The 24,862-nt window shown below is 37.0% G+C and overlaps 1 pseudogene; it reads right to left on the bottom strand.

Annotated features, from left to right (window-relative positions):
• Positions 1-17,935: 17,935 nt before the first annotated feature.
• Positions 17,936-22,448, bottom strand: LOC101096795 (annotated as a pseudogene).
• Positions 22,449-24,862: the final 2,414 nt, after the last annotated feature.

The raw sequence follows: 24,862 nt of genomic DNA, 5'->3' as shown, positions 1-24,862 counted from the left end.
CAGCATGAAAGAGAGATTAGAGGCAGAAAAATGAATACAGCATTAACATATTTAATATGTATGTAAGTGGAGTCTCAAAAGAAGAGAGACATGGAACATAAAAGTAAATTTGAAGAAATCATGGCAGAAATTTTTACCAAATGTGGTGAAAGCCAGGAACTTATAGATTCGAGGACCTCTGTAAACTTTGAGCAGGGTAAATGCAAAGAGAGCCCCACTTAAGGGCATAATAATCAAGTTTTCAAAAAAGCAAAGATAAAAATAAAACCTGGGAAGAAGACAGAGAGAAAAGCAGCACATTACATACAGGTAAAGAGCAAGTTTAAAGTGCTGAAGCAAAAAAAGAAATCAACCTAGAATTCTGGATTCAGTGACAATATTCTTCAAGTATGAAGGCAAAATAAACATAGTTCCAAATAAAGGAAACTAAAGAGGGTTATAGACATCAGAGCTGCAGTCCAAAAAATGCTAAAAGTAGTTCTTAAAGCTGAGGGGAAATGATACCAGATGAAACTCAGATCTTTAGAAAGAAATAAAGAACACTAGAAATGGTACATAGCTAGGTAAACATAAAAGATGATTTTTCTTTCGATTTACTCAAAGTGTATAAGACCATTTAAACCAAAAACGCCTACTTCTTACATCTAGTAAAACTGACAATTCCCCTAATTCAATAAAAAATGAACATTATCACATGCACAAAAATGTCATTTCTTATATGAAGATACGTTTTAATTATCCATATTCCTGAGTAAAATATAGCATCTTTCATTATGTTAGCTTCACCCAGTGTTTTATTATTAGCACAACTATAGAGGCCTGCAGAGATTTTGCAGAAAGATCAGCCCAATTAGATAAAAATGAGAATTCTCTTTTCAGATCTAAATTTTGCATCATTACCACTCTAGGAAGAGATCATTAAATTATGATTTAGTCACCGGGTTCTTTACTGATTAGAATGCAGAACACTTAACCATTTGCATCTGAAAAAGCAAAGTGGAATAAATATAGCTAGTCCACTTAAAAATAAAAGAACTTAAAATTTATCTAAATTTGAATGAATTGTTTAAGAGGAAGTACAAAACAACTCTCTGCCCCGAATAATGTGTTTTTCTATTATGCATGCCCAGAAGAAAACTGGTTTTGGTGGAAAAATCTAAGACTGATTAATTGATAAATACCTTACACACAAGGTAATTAACAATAACTCTTGTACATCAAACATGTTTGCTTTATCCAGTGAAAAATACATTTGAGGGCAGCTCAGTTTTGATTCTCAAAATTAGACTGATGATTATAAGAGTACCAGAAACAGTTATTATGAACCAAGAAAAGGTTTCTCTTTTGATATTTCATCCAGTATCATATATCTGTTCTTTTATGCAACAGTTGAATATCAGGAATGGAAGAAAGATGCTATTTGTGTCTTAGAGAAAGAAAGATGCTATTTTTAAGTCTTCATGAAGACCTAATAACCAGAAGTCGTAAAAGCAGAACGCACAATGCATTTTTGTGTTTTCAAGGCATTGACAAGCGCCAACAATCCAGTTAAAAGGGAAGACGAGATGGAATAAATAAAAGTAAGTTTGTTTTGTAGTTCTAAACTTTTTTCTCTATGAAGTAAACACATGGAGGATAGTATGCTTTTTATCTACACATAAAAGTACCACAAATCTAATGAACATACAGAAAACATTTTTCCATTAAATGCTACTCAAATAAAACACAAATGAAATTTTTACAAACTAGTATTATCTGGCAGCCTACTTATGTCTTTAGTTCACAATCTACTCTGAAATGTAGATACAGTGAAAACCTAAAATGCTTACCAAGATATTTAATGAAGCATAATACTAAGTTTTAAAAAACTTAAAATGCTATTGAAATAAATTTCATTTTGGTAATAAATTAATGTATTTACTAGGAAGAAATTGCAAAGCTTTAAATACTGACTCATTCTTACTCAACTGATTTAAATATCAAAATCCGGTGCCAGATTTTGAAGGTGATGGCTGGCAATTAACTTCTCTAAAAGTTTGTGAATAAAGCAAGGCATATGTTCCACACTTGACGAATTACACACATCCATTATAAGATCTAGGAAAGAAAGGCATTCCCATGCCAACCTTCAAACCCTCAAGAAGAATTTATTCAAGCTATAACTCTACACCCATGACAGAGCAAACCAACATAAAATGGGGACTTTACCAAAGGGACTGTTTCTAGAAGGGTCAGAAGAGATTTTCCCGTAAAATGCTGTAGAAGCCCAAGTGTTTTGTTCTATTTTATACTTACCGTAATAAACTTCTATCCTTTAAGCTATAGAGTTTTCTCACCATCATGTGATCTAAGATGTAAGGTGAAACACCCCTTTGTCAGAATTATCTCAGAGAAGGAAAATACAATACGTTCTCTGAAATGGTTGTTATGTTCATATCCTTGGCCTCCTTGGAAATTGGTAGTTAAATGGAATTCTACTTGTGGAGAGTGAGCATCACCAATTTTGTACTTACTACTATCATTAGGAGTAATCTTGTATATTTGTTGAAGATGGATGACTTTGTTTTTGCTCTTGATTCCCAAGAGATTGAACTTCAGTAAAAGGATACAGAAAGTGTTGTTAAATGGGGCAACTGTGGTGCATATTAAAGTAAGAAAAGTGCATAATAAAGTCATAAAAATAACAAGCCTAAAATATGAGCAAGAATTACTTCTCTAAATAAACAGATGTAATGGAGAGAGAGAAAAGGTTGGGGGGGGGGGGGAATCTCATTATGCATGCTAAAGAATGCTCCATCCAGAAAACAAATTTTTATACCTTTATTTCACATTCCTTGGGAAATAAATAGCCCTATCAATAAAAACATGTGCTTTTCTGGGATCAAAATGCTAAAGTAAACTTTAAAAAGGTCATTAAGAGTTTAAATGGGAATTGGAAAATACACACACACATGCAGTTGCCAACCAGGTGAATTTTGTGAACCTCACACTTTGCAAGCATTTCTTGAAACCTGCAAGTGAAGAATCAGGTGAAATTGTATTAATGATACGATTGTTCACATAAATTATCTTAGGAGAAAGGGACAGCCTGTAATGCCACCTGAGTCATCATCTAATACATACACACATATGGACATACAAATATACACATGTACAGAATCTGCATACGATAAACATGAAGCATGGCATCTCTCCTCGAACCAGTATAATTAATTTTCCAATATTTAGAATAAATGGAACTTGACTTTGTTTTAAAACGCCCTCAGTGGTGAAAGCAGTAAGGAAGAGAATAGACAAGACCACCTTGAATACAATACAGAAGCAAGAGTTCCCTTCTGTATCTAAAGTTGGAGAGATTCAATGCCTTCATAACAGCCTAATCCAAGCAGAGTGGTGTCCTGTGGAGATTTTCAGTACGGTCCATAATAGGGATCCCTTTCATCTCAACTGTAGCTCTGATAAGAGTACTGCTTGCAGGATGCTCAGAAAATGAATAGAAGGGGTACATCCTGCTCTGAGGAAAGAATAAACAGGCAGCAGGATCCTTACTATTCTGCCAGGCCAATGCCAAGCCTCCAAAGACAAAGGGGTCTTTCCTATCACTGGCACATGCAAATCATACCAGTAAATTATAACCTGTAAAGCAGATTTGTTGTCCCTCATGCATCAGTGCAGTTACAGTCCAATTCTTGCAAACGGCCATTTCATTAGGGCCCAGTGTAAATATGGATGTGGCTTAGTAGCTACCCAAGTTATGAATCAAATATTCATTCTGAGAGGTAAACAAGTTTAAATGGCTCCTTGGCCTTTATAATCACAGTATATGATCAAAACAACAAAATCATCAAAGGAGAGCCAAATAAGATGTTTCCACGTAAAGTAAATGATGTATTCTCACAATGGAAATCACAGTAGTGATGTTCATATATAAGCAGAATCCAGGAGAATAATCGAGTGCTTAATCATCATGAAAACTGTATCTCAGAATCGTAATCAGTTGATTTTGTACTTAACTCTACGGTAGTGGAGATCAGTTAGCTGTTACCTGTAGCCTTGTTGTCTCATAACACAGCACCACATGCATTTTAAACAATTAATTAGCCTTGATTTAATGGTGCAGAATGTAAGGATGGAATAAAGTGGCAAAATGAATACATCTTCATAAAATGAAGTGATCCAAACATTCCTAAATCATTTGCTTTGATAACAAAAGCTATATTTCAAAAAATGATCAAGTATTTCCTGAATACTTATTATACATCAAAAAAAAAAAAAAGAACCCTGAAATAAGACATAGTTCATTCTTATTCCACTTGGGACCGTGTAATATATAAATGGGGAAAATTATATAATTGGCCTTAACAGATGTCAGGTTTGACATGGATACACGAATAAGATCATCATAAGACTTAAAGGTGTTTTAAAACACTGAGTCTAGCATATTACTTATTTCCTTATTCAAAAAGCTACAATGTCTCCACATTGTGAACAGGAGAAAGACACATCTCTTGGCTTACTATTAGAGGGCCATCACGTATCATAATCAGTTTTACCCGCAAAACTCACAAACACCAGGCCTGTGTTTGCATTGGGATGGATATTCAGTAGGCTGGCTCTAGAAAAGCCCAGTTTCCCTAAATCACTATAACTCTAGATGACTCATCTTGGCTCTTAACATGTGAAGCCTTGTTATAGCAACTTTCCCTTCAGTTTTTATTAATAAAAATAGTGACAATAATAAACGCTAACATTTATTGAGGGTTTATTAAAGGCTTTGCACAATGTTAAGGCTTACATGTACCACCACCTAATTAACATTCACAAAGCATCTATCAAGTATGTACTATTATCATCCACATTTTACAGATGAGAAAGTGAGTCACAGAGAGATTAAGTAAATTGTCTAAAGTTACAGGAAGGGATGGATCCAAGATTCTGACGTAAGGCAGTTTGATTCCATAGTATGTGAACATGACTATTGTCTCAGTGTCCCCTAAGAGAATGTACATTCTAAAAAGCTAGGAGTGGACTGATGTTTTGTGTATGTCTCAGAGCAAAGATCAGAGACTACTTGGTGCCATAGTAGGGTCTTAATAGTAGTTGAATAATTGCCTGGATAAATAGATGGAAGAAGAAATGGAGAGACACTGAGGGCACAAATTAATTCAAGGATAAGATCTGAGATTTTTCCAAAGGAGATGGGGAAGAAAGGATACTTTGAGGGAAGAGCAGTATTGGAGAAATGAATAAATATGAAAGAAGAAGAAGCAGGAGAGAAGAAAATGACTTAGAATTTGAAGCCTGGGAGACTGACACAATGATGGCAAGTAAGGAACATGAGTCAAGTTCCAGACCATGTGATCGGTTTGGATGTACTGTGATATGGCTGAAGTGTACTCATAGAAAGAGCAGATATTCATAACATTGCAAAGGTGGGCTTTTAGAGCATTGAAATTAAGGACTTTGTTTTATGTGTTTCTGGGGTTTGTTGAGAGTCGCTGCTATGATAGGATCCTCAAGGGTGGGGAGCATGGGGAGAAGAAGCCATGTCTACCCTCATATTTTAAGTCAGAGAAAGAAGGGACACCTGAGTGGCTCAGTCAATTAAGTGTCTAACTCTTGGTTTCGGCTCAGGTCATGATCTCACAGTTTGTGGGTTCCAGCCCCCCATCAGGCTCCGCCCTAACAGCACAGAGCCTGCCTGGGATTCTCTCTCTCCCTGTCTCTCTGCCTCTCCTCTGCTCTGTCTCTCAAAATAAATAAACATAAAAAAAAATTTTAAGTCAGAGAAAGAAAACTATCAAATATCAAATTATATGAATAGTAAAGTATCAAAAAGTAAGAGATAAGCAGAAAAGTACAATGCCACGAACATTATAGCAGAAAAGTATGTGAAAAAATTATCTTTAACAGTATCAAATGAGGGGCATCTAGGTGGCTCAGTTAGTTAAGAGTCCAACTTTGGCTCAGGTCATGATCTCATGGTTCATGAGTTTGAGCCCCACATCTGGCTCTCTGCTGTCAGTGTAGAGCCTGCTTCTGATCTTCTGATGGATTGCCTCCCTCTCTCTCTGCCCCTCCCCCACTGCTGCATACACGCTCTTTCTCTCTCTCTCTCAAAAATAAATAAGCATTAAAACAAAAAAGAAGAAAAGGCTTTAGGACCACCCCACCACCACCAAAAAAGCAATTGTTGACTTTGGTGAAACGCTGGCAGAATTATGGTTTTAGAAATCATATTGTGTTATAGGTGGGATTCTTAAAGAAAATTAAAATATTAATCAACTATTTTCAAACTCTTATCAGGTACCAAAAAGTGTATTTGATAATCTATGTAGATTAGCTCATTTAATCTACACAAAAACAAAAAGTCCCTGAGTTTGACACTGTGATTATTCCAACTTAAGGATGAAGAAACCGGGCCTCTGGGAGGCAAAGTGAAATGCTAAGACATATGGCTAGAGAGTGAAAGATTAGAGACTGGAACTTGGATCTGATTCACACATGCTTCAGTATACAATTTGGCAGATCTGAAGACTGTACTGGAAGAGACAGCAATACCCCCAGATGGCATTTACAATATGAAGGAGATAGGCCAGTAGAGATGGACCAAGTAGAGAGGATAGCTAAAAACAAGAATGAATATAAGATTCTTGGAGATTGAAGAAATACTGAAATCAAGAAAGAACAGCCCTTCCTCTAAGATAAATCAACGTAAGAGTAATTAAATATCACATCTTCTAGCTATATTCCATCACTGTCTTAGGCCTGTCTCTTTCACTTTACTTTTATAACCAGTTCAAGTAGTCACCTTTGAGATAGAGGCCACTTTTCACAAAGTAACTTTGTTCTTATTACTGTACAGATGATAATCCATGAACTTTGCCCAAGTAAATGAGAGCACGGCAAAACTTATTTTGACGTTACTGCTGGGCCATCACCTAGGCTCACTGCTTCTGCACAGTTAGCTGCTGAGCATTAGACTAAAATTCTTGCAACATGACAGATTACCTAATATACTGTATGAAAGACTCATAAACCTTGATGGCCTCAGGCCAAATCTGGTCTGCTACTTGTTTTGTAAATAAAGATTTATTGGAACACAGTCATGCACATTCATTTACAGTGTTAGCATATTTTCTATGCATGCTTTAATGCTACAGTGACAGATTTGAGTCGTTTCAACAGAAACCATACAGCATTCAATGCCTGAAATATTTGCAATCTGGCTTCATACAGAAAAAGTTTCTCAACTCCTGTCCTAGAGTTTTGAAGTTGCCAGCAAATGTTTATATTGTTAAGAGTAAATCCCCAAGTCCAGGTGGTCTCCTGAATTATCCTGATAGAAACGTATCCTATATCAGATTAGTTACTTTTTTCCTCTCCCCACTGTACGTAACTGTGAAAACTAAAAAATTGGTAGGCCATAAGGCAGAGACTACCAATGTTAGCATTCCATTCTCCTCTTGTTCCTGGGCACACAGGTTGACCAGATTTCCTAGGATCCCTTGCATCTGGGTGGAATCATGTAACTGAGTTCTGGCCAGTGGAATATTGGAGGAAGAAATATGTACCACCACTTCCATGGATGGCCATAAAACAAGCTTTCAAGTTCTCTCTCTTCCTACCCATGTGACTGGAAGGAAAGGAGAAAATGGCAAAGCTTTAAGAGTGAAGGGGCCGCACTCTCTGGATTAACTCTTAGAGAAGAGAAATCCAACGTGCAACATTTATAGTCATTTTATATGAACAGGAGATTTTTATTCTGTGAAGCTATTAGGGACAGAAATTTATGTTGTATTAGCTAGCATTAATTTATAGTAATTACATAATTACTATAAAAATATAAAATATATAAAGTATACTTCTACAATATTTATATAAATATTTTTATGTATTTAAATACATTTCTACAAATATATATTTTATCTATGAAATATATACAAAAATATAAAATAGTTATGTAGTCTATAAGATAAGCATTCTTCTCAAAATAAAATGATTAACATCATATTAAAAACATTTTTTAAACTTATTCTTGAAAGAGTGACAGAGAGAGAGGAGAGACAGAGCATGAGCAGGGGAGGGGCAAAGCAAGAGAGGGGCACAGAATCTGAAGCAGGCTCCAGCCTCTGAGCTGTCAGCACAGAGCCTGATACAGGGCTCGAACTCACAAGCCATGAGATCATGACCTGAGCTGAAGTCAGATGCTTAACCAACTGAGCCACCCATGCACCCCGAGAGCATCATATTTTAACCGTTATAACCATCAGATCATAAGAAGGCAGTCATTAAATTTAATATACAAAGCATGAGCCATGTCAACATGACCTTGCTTATACTAATTGTCTACGTCTATCCAAATATGCTGTACTATCTTCTCTATTTCTGTGAGTGACATTGTATTAGTTTGCTCAGGCTGCCATAACAAAACACCACAGACTGGGCGGTTTAAACAACAGAAATGTGTTGTCTCACAGTTCCGGATGCTGGAAGTCCAAGATCAGTATGTTGAGAGTTTGGTTTCTTCTGAGGCCTCTCTCCTTGGCTTGCAGACGGCTGCCTTGTTTCTGGATTCTCACCTGATCAATCTTCTGTGTGCGTGTGTGTGTGTGTGCACGAGCGTGAATTCCTGGTGTCTCTGTGTAGCCAACTTTCCTCTTCTTACAAGGACACTAGTCAAATTGGATGGGGTCCACTGTAGTGGCCTCATTTTAATCTAATGTTAAACTTATTTAAAGGCCCACTCTCCAAATATAGTCACATCCTGTGGTAGTGGGGTTAAAGCTTCAAAATATAAATTCAGTCCATAACCAGCACAAAGAATCATCCAATCTTTGACCCTTGATACTTTCCTTTGCATCACCTCATGTATTTGCCAAGTCTGGTTACATTTATTCCTAAATTATCTTTCATTTCTGTCACTTTATCTCCATTTCTACCACCACCTAGTCCTCCACAACGTAATTCTGTTGGTCTGGACTTTAGTAACTATCTTCTAAATTATCCTCTTGTATCTCCACCTCCAATCCATTCCACCAAATTTTCAAAAATCAACAAAGTCTTTCAACTGTCCTGTAAAATAAATATCACACCTTTAGGCCTGTCATTCAAGAGCCCGGAAGATTGCATTTCAAACTAATGTTTCTAGTCTTCTATCCTTACACTTGTTTTCATTCAAATTTAACCACATTTAGTCCCCCAAATCACATCTGGTTTTTCCTAACACTCACTCAGCATTTAATTTCTCCACTCACTGCTCCTGAAACACCTGTGCTGTCATCTTGATTAATCTTAAGTCAGTGTACCTTTTAACTCTCCACTAGAATGCTTCTGATCTCCCAAGGTGTTCCACAGAAATTCCTCTCTGAACTTCCACAGCAACTTGGGTTTCATTTACACTAGTTGTAGTCTATTTCGTATTATTATTGTAATACCTTTACGTTAGGTACTGTGATAAATGCTTGACATATATTACCTATTTCATCTTCAAATTCATCCTTGATATCTACAAATATTTCCATCATTTTACAGATGCAAAAAACAAATTCTTATACAGTTGAATATCTTCCTCAAAGACAACAGTTAAAAAGCGGAAAAGTACGCACTTAAATCTGTGTCTGCTGATTCTAGGGATTTTAAACATATAATATATAACCTCTGAATGTTTGCACAGACGTTTGTCTCTCTGTGAACATCTCACTTACGGACTTGGTGGATGTAGTCAAAGCCATTTCACAAAACGGAAGCACATCAATTCTGCCAGCCACTCGCAGATAGTATGTGATACAGTTTCACTTTGGTCTTTGCCATGTTGTCAGCGTACAGCTCATTTTTGATTGATGACAGAATCAAAGGTCACCTTGGTAATACACGTAGTGTTTACCAGCTCTTGTGTGTTGCATGTGTCTACTACACAAAATAATGTGCAAATCAGATGGAGAAATGGTGACTATTACCAACTTTATCCGGGAAGACTATCACGCTCACATATAATGAATATCCATTTACTGAAAAAAAAAGGAAAGGAAAAATTACCAAGAAGTGAAGTTCATGTTATAGTTTTACTCTTATGTATTTCATTCTTGATCATTTCTCTCCTCTTGCATAGGATGTCAGACATACATGACTATCAAAATATGTTCTGCTTCTTTTTTTACAGAGTGAACAGATTAAATAAAATACTATAGCCACCAATTATATACATGACTTATTCATGTTTGTTTGAAAAAATATATACACACACACACACACATACATATTAGGATGAATATATATAATTACTAAACTATATACATAATGCCTATAAACAGGCACCTGAAGTTGCCTAAACTAAGTATCTGAAACATTATACATTGATTTATTCACTGTAAAAATCCTGACCATTCATTTTAATGCCATGACTTAAACCATATCTATACCAGGTAAAGTAAATAACAGAGGTAGTCATCTGAATAATTCATACCAATATTTAGCACACAATATTCAAATAATCCTCCTTTCTAAATTATCCTTTTAATTGTTTGTTCTCTGAACTTCACTTTACTTGTGTAGAAACAGCATTATTTCTAAATCAATATTACTATTAAGTCTGGATCATTAATTAGTAATATATTTTCTGAGCTCAGAAAATGAGGTGCTGACCATGTACTTAAGGGATTGGCTCTGTTGGAAGATTAATTTTATGATCAATACAGTAACAAAAGAAATGAAAATCGTTGTCTAAATTTGTTTATTTAGTTGAAACAACAAACATATCTGCATGAATGGAGTTGAATCTCCCCTTTTCCATGGTTTCTCAGCAAGTTAACAAGGGCTAAAGACTCCATCCATAAAACTTCTTTTCCTCAGGTATATTCTGGGCAGTCCATAGAAGGAAAATTAGTCTCTGGGCCCAAAGAGAAAATGCTTACATTTCCAATGAACTGCCTTAGTTTGACAAAAATGCTTGTGGGCAAAGATGTATGGGACTGCTCTAGTAAGTTCTTGAAAATGAAGAAATGATTACAATGCATTTAGAAAACATGTTAGCTAAAGGCAAATGAGACCTAAATTTAGCTTGAATGGTGGCGAAGTGGATAAAGAGTGATTATGACTGTTTGTTTTGATGAGGTTAGTAGCTTGGATCATGACCTCTCCAGAAAAATAAGATAGAGTGTTCTAATGGATTTTTCTTAATCTAATGTGGAAATGACATTGAATGATGGTTCTTAATTAGCATTCTCCTCTTCACCTGCATTTGGTGTGACACCCCCACATTGGCCTTTATAGTCTGAGTAATGCAAAAGGCAAGCTTCTTTGCTGCATTGAGGACACAAGAATGACAAATTTAAATTGGTTCTGTGAAAATGAAGAAAGAGCTATTGCTTCCAATTTTCCACATGTAACTCAAATTTGTATTAAAAGGTCATAAGAATTCTGGACAACAGACACAACATAACACATCTAATTCCTTTACAAAATTAAATTATTTACTCTTGAATCTATTACTCATCGCATATATAATATTAAAAAACACAGAGCAGAAAAATCATGGCGGTGAATGTTGATCATTTTCAGAGGCAGTAACAGCCCCCAAGAGTCTATGCATATTAGTTCATCTTATGCTTAATGATGTAAGGAAAGGTGCCAGATTTATTTTCTCCTTATTGCTTAAAGAAACAGCCTGTTGTTCAACATTCTCCTTATGAAACAAGACAAATTAAAAGATACAAGGTAGAAATAATATAAAATTTTGAAAATCCTTTCTCAATTAACCTACTGTCTGCTTCTTGACCTTTGGTTAACATACTCTCTTACTCTGAAGCATTTAAGTTTCTTCCAAGATTTTTCAAGAGGAAATCTACTAAAGACCTTAGAAAGATACAAATTGGTGTGGTAGCTGAGGTGGGGGGTGGTGAGGTGTGGGGGGCTTGCTGCTCTGACCTATGTTTTAAGATAACCTCATATCAAGCATTGAATTCGACATTCAGAATCCATTCCAATTCCTTATCTTTAAAACCACCTAGAGCTGGTAATTCGGAAAAGCTGGGTAGATAAATGGAAAACCAGATTCTGTTTTCCTCAGGAGAATCAGCTTATAAATCCCTGCTGGATCATGGAAATGAAGCATTTCCCCAAACCAACCTTTTCTTTTGCCCTAGGATAACCTGATCAAATTTCTTGGCTTCATTTTCTCTATTGGGCTAGCGGTAATGTGAAACTGCAGAAGCCTTGTCAGATCTAAAGCCAATTTCAAAGGAAAGCCAGTTCCTTGGGGGAAAGGCGGCCATGCAAAGGCAAGATTGTGCTAATAGTTAAATCCCATCTTCAAATGCCACCAACTGTCTTAAGAGAAAATGATATAGCGTGAGAGAACAAGAGAGAGAGCCAACCTGAGGAAAAAAAGCAGAAATGAGTAAGAACAGCATAAAACGGAGACAGAGGGGAATCAGTGGAAGTGAGCAGGGAAAAACAAAAGCTTCCGCGTGTTTTGGGAAATGTGCTAGCCTGGCATCCACAAGCTAAATGCAGACTAGTTTTTCACAAATAATTGGAAGCATTATTCATGCTGATTTGTGACTATGTGAAGAATTAATTCAAGGTGATATTTCATACCACCTTTCAAATCATTTAGGCATATATATATATATATATATATATATATGAATCACTAGGAAAAATAGATATTTATTTACTTCATGATATGTCAGCTTATAACATAATCCTTTATAATTCTGGCGAAAAATTAGCTAATACGTTCTGAGAAGTATTAACTTATTTATAGTATCAGCTATTACAGATTATTATTGTAGCAGATTACAGACTATGGCCAAGTATTATATAGAGAAATGTTTGGCAAAAATTTTTAGCATTACATGAATATGTATGAGTAAAATATTATTATTGCGAAAAGGTACAGAATAGAAATATTCCTATTTAAAGATCTTTATCTGGTAAAATTAGCTTTGAATTAAAAATTCATAAGGTTTATGAATGCTAATCAAAAACATGGGGATTGTAACATGAAAATTACCTAATGGCAAATCACCTATTTTTACCCTGATTGGCCATAAATCTAACATAAATGCAAATTAAAATATAGCGACATTCATGGGCACCTGGGTGGCTCAGTCGGTTAAGTGTCTGACTCTTGATTTTGCTCAGGTTACCATCTCATGGCTTGTGGGATTGAGCCCTGCATCAGGCTCTGCAGAGCTCTGACCATCAGTGCAGAGCCTGCTTGGGATATTCTGTCTCCCTCTCTTTGCCCCTCTCCTGCTTGTGCTGTCTCTGAAAATAAACATTTAAAAAAATAATAAAATAAAATACAGTAACAATAATGTAAAAATTATTAAGAAAATTGTTCACTTAGTAAGCTTCTGAAATATAGCTTACTTGAGCTTATTTTATTATGAAGTTTCCAAGTAACCAAAGGAAAAATGAAGGTTTATTTTTAGTTGTTTAATGATCCAAGTTATGCACAATGCAGAAGACACAAATCTCCTTTTTATGCCCCAAGACCACTTACTTCCTCATGCTTAGATTTTTTTTTAATGAAATTTATTGTCAAATTGGTTTCCATACAACACCCAGTGCTCATCCCAACAGGTGCCCTCAATACCCATCACCCACCCACCCCTCCCTCCCACCCCCCATAAACCCTCAGTTTGTTCTCAGTTTTTAGGAGTCTTTTATGTTTGGGTTCCCTCCCTCTGTAACCATTTTTTTTTCTTCCCCTCCCCCATGGTCTTCTGTTAAGTTTCTCAGGATCCACGTAGGAGTGAAAACATATGGAATCTGTCCTTCTCTGTATGACTTATTTCACTTAGCATAACACTCTCCAATTCCATCCATGTTGCTACAAAAGGTCATATTTCATTCTTTCTCATTGCCACATAGTATTCCATTGTGTATATAAACCACAATTTCTTTATCCATTCATCAGTTGATGGACATTTAGGCTCTTTCCATAACTTAGCTATTGTTGAGAGTGCTCCTCATGCTTAGATCTTAAGCCATGCTTAAGGCTTGTAATTTTTTTTTTTTCAGTAGACTTCATGATCAATGTGGGGCTTGAGTTCAGGATCCTACGACCCTGAGATCAATAGTCTCATTCTCTACTGACTGAACCAGCCAGGCACCCCAGGATAGTACTTCTTCATCTTTCTAAGTCCCATATTTTGTTTTTGTTTTTAAGGAGCTTCCATTTCCTTTGTTTACACTGAATGTGAATATCCAGAATATCAAATCATGATGATACTAACTGCAGACCCTCATTGGTCATTCTGGGTCTCTTAATTAGGTGGAACAATAGTAATGATCTTAAAGTTTCTTCTATCTCAGCATCATTTCCATTATTAATTCATTATGGCTATGCAGATCGAGTCAAGCATTTAACTGAATAAATTATGTGGATAATTCAGGCAAAAGAAATCTTGCCTGTATGCATGTGAGAGAGAGAGAGAGAGAGAGAGAGAGAGAGAGAGAGAGAGACAGAGAGACAGAGAGAGAGAGATCCAGTCTTGAATATCAAGTTTGTCTTTCAAATTAATCAAATTTGCCAGAAAATTGCTCATTTGATGGCTACATGGCTTAGTGAAAATATCATTTAATTTTCTTTTGATGACAGTGAGAAAATCCAAAGCTCATATTATTTTTTTAAAGGAAACTTATTGGCTCATTTATTTCAGAATTCCAATAGACTTTCCTGGCAGTCAGGTATGGTTGGATATATGGACTCACTCAGTAAGCTTTGGCCACTTTCTCCTTCTTCATCCCTAAGAATTTCTTCTGCTTGGCTTTACTTTTTTGTTCAGTCATTCCCTGTGTGATGAGCAAGACGGTCTCTGAAGCTACCAATGCAGAACCTATTCTCTTGGCAATCCTGGAACAAAGTGATACCAATAATGGTAACAACAATAATGATAGCTGGTGATCAGCTACATTTACTGAGAGCTCACTTTATGCCAAGTCATTTTTAGCTTGTTTAATATTCATGTAGTAATCAAAAGAATTTTATGAAGAGGTATATTATTCTTCATATTTTACGGATAAGGGAAGAAAAAAATATTTTTAAATATTTATTTTGAGGGAGAGAAAGAGGGAGTGCACACATGAGTAGGGGAGGGGCAGAGAGAGAATGAGAGAGAGAATCCCAAGAAGGCTCCATGCTGTCAGCACAGAGCCCAAAGCGGGGCTTAATCCCACGAATGGTGAAATCATCACCTGAGCCAAAATCGAGTTAGACATTCAACCCACTGAGCCACTCAGGCATCCCAGGAAGAAAAATATTTTTTGCTAAGTCCATGATAAAATTTGGAAAATCTCTAATTGATCTTGTTTGCCTAAATTCCTGACAGAATCTATAACTAAGGAAGATTTTACATAACGGGTCCAGCCCAGTTCAAATTGCACCCTTACGACCAGGGAAAATGTTCAGTATTCTCCAAAGAAGAGAGGGAAATGTGTTAAAACTACCAATCCTTTACAAGTTAACAATTGAATCAGGTCATGATCCAGATCTAAATTTCAATGGCTAAACTTGAATTTAATAAATTATCATTGACTGTCATAACCAAGACATTGCAAGAAAGGCATACAAAATTAGGAATATAATTTATACTCTACATTTAAGGAGTTAAACAGATAGGTGGGGGTGATAAATAAAACATGCAGAATTATAAGAAAATGGGTAGGAACAAAGGACACATGAAGGGTAACATAGGATGAAATTACATGCAATAGAAATAAAAACAACAATAAAACAATCATAGTATTGAAAACCTATTATATGCAGTACACAATTAATCAAGGTGGCAGATACTTACATTTCGCACATTATCTTGAAGAAGTAGCTGAGGCTGAGATAAAATATTTAATTCATACAAGGTAACATAGCTACAAAATTATTGAGCCTGCATTTGATCCAGGATATCAGACTCTATGATGCTCTGTTAGTGATGGCTCTAATTCCTGAATAAAATAAGACATGGATGGGGCACCTGGGTGGCTCATTTGGTTTAGTTTCCGACTTTGGCTCAGGTCATGATCTCACAGTTCATGGGTTCAAGCCCTGCATCGGGCTCTGTGCTGACAGCTCAGAACCTGGACCCTGCCTTGGATACTGTGTCTCCCTTGCTCTCTGCCTCTCCCCTGCTCTCTCTCTCTCTCTCTCTCTCTCTGTGTCAAAAATAAATAAACATTGAAAAAAAATTAAAAATAGGACATGGATAGAATTTACTTAATTTAATTCAGAAAAAAAACACACCTCAAACTATCAGCATTCTTTATATCTCATATATTTAAATAAATCTTTAATATTGTCCTCCAAGTTTGCAATTTGTAATTCTGACTTGTAATTTGTCATTCCAACTCCAGGCTATGTACAAATGCATTTGAAGTTACATTATAAGAAAAATAAATTTCTTTAGTATTCTACCTTAAATTCAAAATATGAGCCCAGAAACAGCATTAGTTATAAAGAAAATTAATGAACACATTAAAAAAATATCCTGGTGATATTGCTACAGTCCATGTGAAATACAACCACAGAAAGGACCACCATATATCAAAACAGAAACACATTTTGCTAAGTTGGTAGGGATGATGTGTATATCTTTTTTCATAGCTACTGTTTAAAGACCAAAAGGTCTATTTTCAGATTGTGGCACGCCTCCTTTAATGTCAGATAAAATGTTAAGAACCACCCTTTGAATTTTCAAAAACCTATCTTAGAGTCTACCACTGCAGAGTTCATTGGGTACCAGCTAGTGCTTTTTATTTGCAAACCTGGAGCCTGGAACAATTCAAGGTCATGTCACTTGGCAAGGAAAAACTGAGAAACAGAGTACCCTGTGCAGTGAACTTCAGGAATAAGTTCTAGTTTAAATTCGAAGACTGAATAATTTGCTATGTTAACACACTATCCCAGGGTACACTTTATAAAACCTGAGGATTTTATCAGCTTAAAAAATTACACCTTTAAAATTTGCTTTCAGGTGAAGTGAAACAGTCTCTGTCTTTGCCTAGGAGGAAGACAGTAATGACTTTATATTATCAATGTTTTGTTACTACTATTTGTATTTTTTAGATTTCAGCGTTTTAATTTCTTTTGAATATGTCACTTTTTGCAAGCTAGAAAACAGAATCAAACTAAGGCAGTCTAGTCCTCTAGGGATCTAGGCCGAGTTTTGTGATCTTCAGCAGATGACATCATAATACAAGGTGCTAGCTACAGGCTTGTAATCGGTAAATAATAACCACTTATCTACATTTTTCCCCTCAGAAAACAGCCAAAGTCCAGCCCTTAAAGGCATGATATATAGAACATCATGAACAACAAAGAACAGAATGACCCAAATTGTATGCTGGCCAGTTTACTGGTGGACCAAATCAAGCTGACCAAGGACTGGTGAACAGAGACAGTGTTTACCTTTTGGAAACTTGCTCTGAGGTTAAAAAAAGTCCTGGCTACTGTTAATAAGGAAGCAAGTAAAAAATATTAACAGATACACCCACACCAACACTTGTTTTTGCCAAGGTGTTCCACTAGAACGCAAAGTTAGAGATGCGTACACGGGTAAGAGACTCAAATGTTTTCAAAATGAATTACTAATGATATGCAATTTGACATACTAAATTCTTCCATTTCCCACCAGAACAAATTGACAATGAGGACTATTTAAAAGAAATGCTCAACTCCAAAGAGGAAGGTAGCAATGACACTTTCCACGACAGAATAACCTCCTGCTTTCCCACACCACTAATGTTGCTACTCTTGCAAGATACCTATACATGTGGAAAAACTTGTCAGCTTTTGCCAGGGCCAGAAGATGAAAACTAGAGCGTGTCCTAATCAGTTAATTTGTTATTGTAAGCTCAGCTGACATCTTGGGGTTGGACCCATAAAATCTGGCCATTTTTCATTTATCATCTGCAAAGTGCAGAACTCCTTAGCCCTTAGTCACAGTTTCCTCTCAATATCTTAAAGCTGGGATCAGTCCCATCTGTGACTCATCCCCTCAGGGTTGAGGATGGGTGCTACTCATCAAAATCCAGAATGTCATTGTAGGAGTAACACTGGTAGCCTTTGGATGCATAGTAGGCCATGCGCAGGTGGTAAAATTCTGGCAGGAGCACCAGGGTGCCAAGGATCAGGACTGGACAAGCCTGTTTTCCCTCCCCCCACTCCCCACTCCTTCGCTGATATAGCCCACCAGCAGATGGGAGCCTATGGCAATGAGAAAGGCACCAATCCAAACCAGGGCTGTAGCAAGCATAATGACCTTATATGGGATCTTAGTAGGGCTTTTTTTTTCTTTTTAAATTTTTTTAATGTTTATTTATTTTTGAGAGAGAGAGAGAGAGAAAGAGAAAGAGAGAGAGCGCCAGCAGGGGAGGGGCAGAGGGAGAGGGAGACAGAGAATCCGAAGCAGGCTGCAGGCTCTGAGCTGTCAGCACAGAGCCCAACACAGGGATAGAACCCACGGACTGTGAGATCATGACCTGAGCCTAAGTCGGTCGCCTAACTAACTGACTGAGCCACCAGACACCGCAGGAGGGCTTTTCTTAAACTGAAGGTCAATGTAGCCATTATCTGTGCTGGAGAGCCTTGAATATTTCACTTTAGTATTGAGGATTCCAGCAGCCAGGATGTAGGAGAGAGCATCATAACAGGCTGACACAGCTACAGTTGGAGAGCTGCACTAAGCCACCCATGCACCAACAGCTCACTGCCCATTGGCAGCAGAAGCACCTGAGTCCTCATGGTATGCCTCACCTAACTGCCCCCTCGCCCTTCAGTATAGTATCAATATTTTATTTATTTTTTAAAGGTTATTTATTTCGAGAGAGATCGTACATGTGCGAGAAGGGCAGAAAGAGAGGGAGAGAGAGAATCCCAAGCAGGCTTCATGCAGTTAGCACAGAGCCCAATGCAGGGCTCATTGCCATGAACTGTGAGATCATGACCTGAGCTGAAATCAATAGGCCATCGCTTAACTGACTGAGGCACCCATGCACCCCAATGTTTTACAGATCATTTTAAATTTGCCTACATGTGTTAAGTGCACTGATATCTAATGCATCCTCTACGACTATATCTAGTACTGTGATATTTTGCATAATATCTAAAAACCATAAACATAATCATAAAGACACTAGGAAGATCTTATGTGCCAAAAGTGTCCGGAAGAGGAAATCTATGGGGGCCTGTTGATAGCCTGTTGATGGCTCTGTGTGGATAAGACAACCAGTCCAATGGCTGTATCTTTTACTATGCATCCTGCTGTCTGCAGCATTCTATAGCACTGTCAACTCAGATTTGCAAAGGTGAAAAGGGTAATGGTACCAGAAAGATTCAAACAAAGTTTCCACCAATTCATTAAAAAATCAATTTGCAAGCAAAGAGAGGATATCAGGTATTAGTAACCTCTTATTTATCAAGTTAAATGAATCCATTTTTTTTAATATCAAAGAACTGATCCTGCAAGTAGGGTAATTTCAGACATAAGAATTGCTTTGATTATTGTTTTGTTTTGAACCTATCCTCACATGAAGTTTTTCCTTACAAGATGGTGAAGGATATTGCTTTTGGAATAATAATTCAGAGGAAAAAATACCAGTATGCTTGTTTACAAGCATACATATGCTTGTATATATGGACACATAACAACTTTCTGGGGTTTTCTGGCCCTTTCAGTTTTTCAATTTCACATTACCTTGGATTGAGGATACATAAAATTTAGGCAAGGAAGAAATAGAATAATATATATAACATAGTGTGGTATGCTATAACATACTTTTGTAGTGGGAACACTTAAGCAAATGCATATAAATGGGCACAATTGTAGCTTATTTATTATATATTGAGAACAGTGGGCCATCTGGCATTGAGAGGTGTGTTGGAGAAGAGCGGTAGCAAGAAGAGAGGCAGTGGATGAGGAGTATTCAGAATGAAGCAAAGGAGTTTGTATTTATATGAATTTCGGTTAGAGCATTCATGGAAGATTAAAGTGACAGCAGAAGTGTCATGGCTCTAGAAGTGTGACCTTTCATGATGAGTAAATGGATTCGAAGAGAGAGAGGAGCCAAAAAATGAGCTAGGGAGATACTGCAATGATCCAAGCATGATGTTGATACGGGGGCAGGATGGGGATGGAGGGCGTGATATACAGGAAAAAATACTTCAAAGACAGAATTGAGAGAATCTAGTGTTTTTATTCCCTGTAAGGAAACCCTAAACTAAGGATTCAAGTTGGATGGAAAATGGGAGAGAAGTCTTCATAGAAGCACCAACTCTGAGATTTGGGGCTCATCATCTTTTCCCTTGAAACTCCATTTCTTTACACCTGTAAAACACATTACCAACAGAGGCTTTCAGCTCTGAAATGTAGGTTTCTAGAATACAATACACTGGAAGAATGTCCAGAGTAAAAAGGACTGCACTGAGATAAAGAAAAGGTAAGAATGGGTAGTTGTTTGAATAATAATACATATAATTGAGCATTTAATATATACCAAGGATTGTATTAATTTAAAAAAAAATATATAGTATCCTCTTTAGTTCTAATAACATATCAACAAGAGAAGAGGCAGATAAATAAAAGAAGAAAGGAAGAAAACCAAATAAAGAGAACTACTTGTCAAGTGAGGCAGCAAAGTATCCTCCGGGGAAAGATTAGACAAACTGAAAGGGTAGAAATCTGAGGGTTTTGGGGAATGTGGAAGTCTCCATCAAGTCTGGCTGAAGTGGCTTGGGGTTTAGTTTAATATGAACTCGATGATATCTCTTGTTTATTTCACTCCCAATGGCTCATCTGAAGAGAAAGAGCAGTGACACCCATCTTAGCGTGCACTTACCAGCAGGGTTGTGAATCTTCTTTTTTTTTTTCTCCTACTTGCCAACCACAGACCACTAAATTCCTGTAGCTGCCTCATTACTACACCATTTCAGCAGCAAATGCATTGTTCTGCACCTTTCTTGACCAGGAGCAAAGTAGGGAACAATTCTTTAGGTGACATTAGCACTTGAACTTAGATTAACGATGCCAAATCTGATTTATATTGTCTTTCCCCAGCCATATGATCTAGCATTCTCCCTGCCCTTTCACTGCGGCTGTACATTAAGCTGCATGCTTTAGAGGTTTTCTCCAACAACTCCCAGACCACTTTCCTAATCAGTATTCAACAGTATCTTTCCTTTCAGCAGATGCACATTTTCTTCTCCCTTTGTTCTTATATTTATTCTTCTAAGTTTTTTTGGCATCAACTGCCTTTGTTGTTTATCAGCCTACTTTAAATAATGACCGCGAGACCTAAAAAAATATACATGTAAGTTGCTCGATAGCAAAACACACAAAACTGTTTATAGAAAAATTAAGAGAAAAAATTTACCAGGGATACCTAAAAAAAGACATTGTTCTTCATTTGGATGATCCAATAGTGACAGAATTTTCAAAGTTTTAAGATTTATAGTGGAATCTTGTGTTAGCCCCTTCATAAAGCATTTTATGTATCTCAGTGTGTATACAATTATTTTAATCAAAATAGGGACAGTGGCTTCAATTTATTTTTGGAAGATGAAGAACTAATGCATTCTTGCTTTATGAAGTTATTACAAGACTTACTTTTTGAAAAAAGGTCTGCATATTATATTTTAAAAGACAATTTGTTGCAAAAGCGTCATTGAGTCAGTCTTATATAAAAATCATTTTCAATTTTCTTGATATGAAAATGTGAAAAGCTTGATGAAAATCAAAGAATATGAGATGTTGGTTAAAGATAATCATCTTTTCATTCCAGGCTCACAGACTGTGCCAGGGAGAAAACACAGGCAAACAAAAGCATTAAGTCCCCAGGCTTCCAAATGAGGAATAGTCATGATCACAATCCGTCAGTTCACTCAAGTAGTGTTCACAGTGACTCACCAGTTGAATTCTGGCTCTAATTGCCATTACTCAAACTATGCCTATTTATCACCAGACAGGACAAAATGGCTGTCTTTGTAGCCCAGCTTTACAGCAGCACATTTGCCACAATCAGCACTTGTGGCTGTTCTCAATTCATGCTCCCAAGAATACAAATTGCACTGAATGGTGAGAAATAGCAATATGAATAATTCTTAAATTCTAAGTCAATCAGATTATGCATCCATCCATCCACCCATCCATCTAATGTATATGTGGTAGACATTGTCCTAAATGTTGGGAATAAATGGTGATTAGGCAATTTCATTCTCATTTTGGCTGTGCTGAAATTAGAAAGATCCCAGAGAAGATATTCATGGACTCAGCTGATATGTCACATTGTGACCCAATTATTCTGCAGTGAGTGTGGTGTTACGTGAATAACCTAAGGAGGTATGAAACCAAGTTGTCTATCAGCCTCTTTACCTCTGTGACCACAGCACTGGTTTGAACTGCCATCATGTTTGCCTGCATTACCTCAATCACTGTCTCAGTGGTCATCCTTCTCCTCTTTTATTCCCATCCAGTCCAATCTCAACAGAATCACTAGAAGGATCTCATGAAAATATGTCAAGTCGTGTCACTCTTCTGCTCTTCAATGGCTTCCATCTACCTTGGAGTAAAAGTCAAAGTTGTCACAGGGTGCCTGGGTGGTGCAGTTAGTTAAGCATCCTACTTCAGTTCAGGTTGTGATCTCACAGTTTGTGAGTTCGAGACCTGTATCAGGCTCTGTGCTGACAGCTCAGAGCCTGGAGCCTGCTTTGGATTCTGTGTCTCCTTCTCCCTCTGCCCCTCCTCCACTTGTGCTTAGTCTCTCTCTCTCTCTCTCTCTCTCTCTCTCTCTCTCTCTCTCTCTTTAAAAATAAAGAAATCTTAAAATTTTTTTTAAGTTAAAGTTGTTACAAAATGCTTATAAATGTCCTAAGAGATCTTCACTCTTAGCCTCCTGTTATGTGTCTAATCTGGCTTCCTCCCTATCTCTACTCTCTTCTCTCCTCCCTCCACCAGCTTTCTTTCTTTGAATAGGTATACTCTTGCCTCAGGGTTTGAACTTGATGTTCCATCTGCTGATCACTTTTATTCCAGATATCCACTTGCATGGCTCCCTTATTTCCTTAAGGTTTTCACTCAAATGTTCCCCTTCTCACAGAGAGCTAACATGACTAGCCTATTTCAATCTGTACACAGCCCAATCTCATTCATCAGGTTCTTGCTAGCATTTCCCTCCATCCTGGTTTCATTTTACACCCCACCCAAAATACATGATAACAATTGAAAACATGACTTGCTTTATTTTTTGCTTTTCTTATCTTTCCTTTCTTACTAAGATTTTTTTCTGTGTTGTTGTTTTCTGAATTCCCATGAATAAGAAGAGAACTTGATGAATCATGGGCTTTCAACACATATGTGTGAAATGCATGAATCTTGGGCCACTATCCAATGCTTCTGTCCAAGGAGTCCATCCAGGAAATTTCTCCTGCAAGTATTTCATTGCTAAATCAAAGCCTATTTGTTCTCTAACTAGATCATGTGCTCTCCACATCAACTCCATATCAACTCCATTTCTTTATTGGATTCCTTTATTCATTCAAGATGTATTACTGCATCAGGCACTTACAAAGTATCAACTATGAGATGAACTCCATGTGCTATGCTGGGAATTCGGTCAAAATGTGCAGACTCACCTCTCCAATATCACAGTCCTGGTAAAGACTTAACATACACACCACAGGTGTAGAATATACGAAGTGTTATTTTGGAGGTCAGCCTGCTACTTCTGGAGCACAGTGGGGGAAGAAACTAGCTTGGACATTTAGGAAAGACTCCAAAAAAGAAATTATTTTGATATAGGCTTGCAAACTAGCAGTCAGCAGGCTGACTCCAGACTACAGATGTATTTAATGCAGCATGTAGAATGTTCTCTTTCTCCATTAAAATAATTAAATGATAAATATATATATTCATATACCTGGATTTTAAAATGGGATGCTTCATATTAAACTATGGATTTCTGGGGCACCTGGCTGGCTCAGTCAGTTGAACATCTGACTCTTGATTTCCACTCAGGTCATTGTCCCAGCGTTGTGAGATTGAACCCCACATCAGGCTCTGCGCTGAGTGTGGAGCCTGCTTTAGATTCTCTCTCTCTCAATCTCTGCTCCTCTCCCGCTCTTCCGTGCTCCCAATCTCTCTCTAAAAACAAACAAACAAAAAAGAAACAAACACACCAAAAACAAGACAAAATACTCCACAGAACTATGGATTTCTAATTACTACCCCCCCCCCCCCCAAAATTAAAGGAAATAGAAGATACGACAATACTGTAGCCATATCCCACACAGCAGTGATGAGCCTAGGCTGATCATTATGTTTCCATCAAAATTCTTTAGTCTAAAAGAACAACCAAGAAGAGAGAAAATGTTAAGAAAAAAATGGGATGGAGCATATCTCTTGTTGCAAGAGTTATTTCTATGTGTTTAATATGCATCCACCAGCACATTCTTCTCATTTGCATTGTTTCTCTGTCCCTGTAGGCATCTGAGATTGTTTGATGTGATGTAGACCTTGAAAGATGAGTCAGGAAGGACACTGCAGGCAGATAGAGAGCAGCAAGGTCAAGAAGAAGATGTTATTCTCCGAACACATGAGTTGCTGGAGACAAGAGAGTGTGGAAGAAGCAGTGAGGAGTAAGACAATGAACAAAGGTTGTGACCACATTAGGAAAGCCCTTTTATAAAATGCTAAAATATTGAGTTTACCCTTTAGGCAAAAACTGAGGCAAACCTATTTTTCAAGCTGTGGAATGAGTTAATCATTAATTCTGTTAGCACTGTGAATTAAAAACTCATAAATGAAACTGAAAATGAAGGTCTGAGGCATTTCCTGTAAATTTAGGCGCACGAACTTGATTAGAG

The sequence above is a fragment of the Felis catus genome, chromosome A2, assembly GCF_018350175.1.
Source record: "Felis catus isolate Fca126 chromosome A2, F.catus_Fca126_mat1.0, whole genome shotgun sequence".
NCBI lineage: Eukaryota > Metazoa > Chordata > Mammalia > Carnivora > Felidae > Felis > Felis catus.
This window is presented reverse-complemented; position numbering and strand designations above follow the sequence as displayed.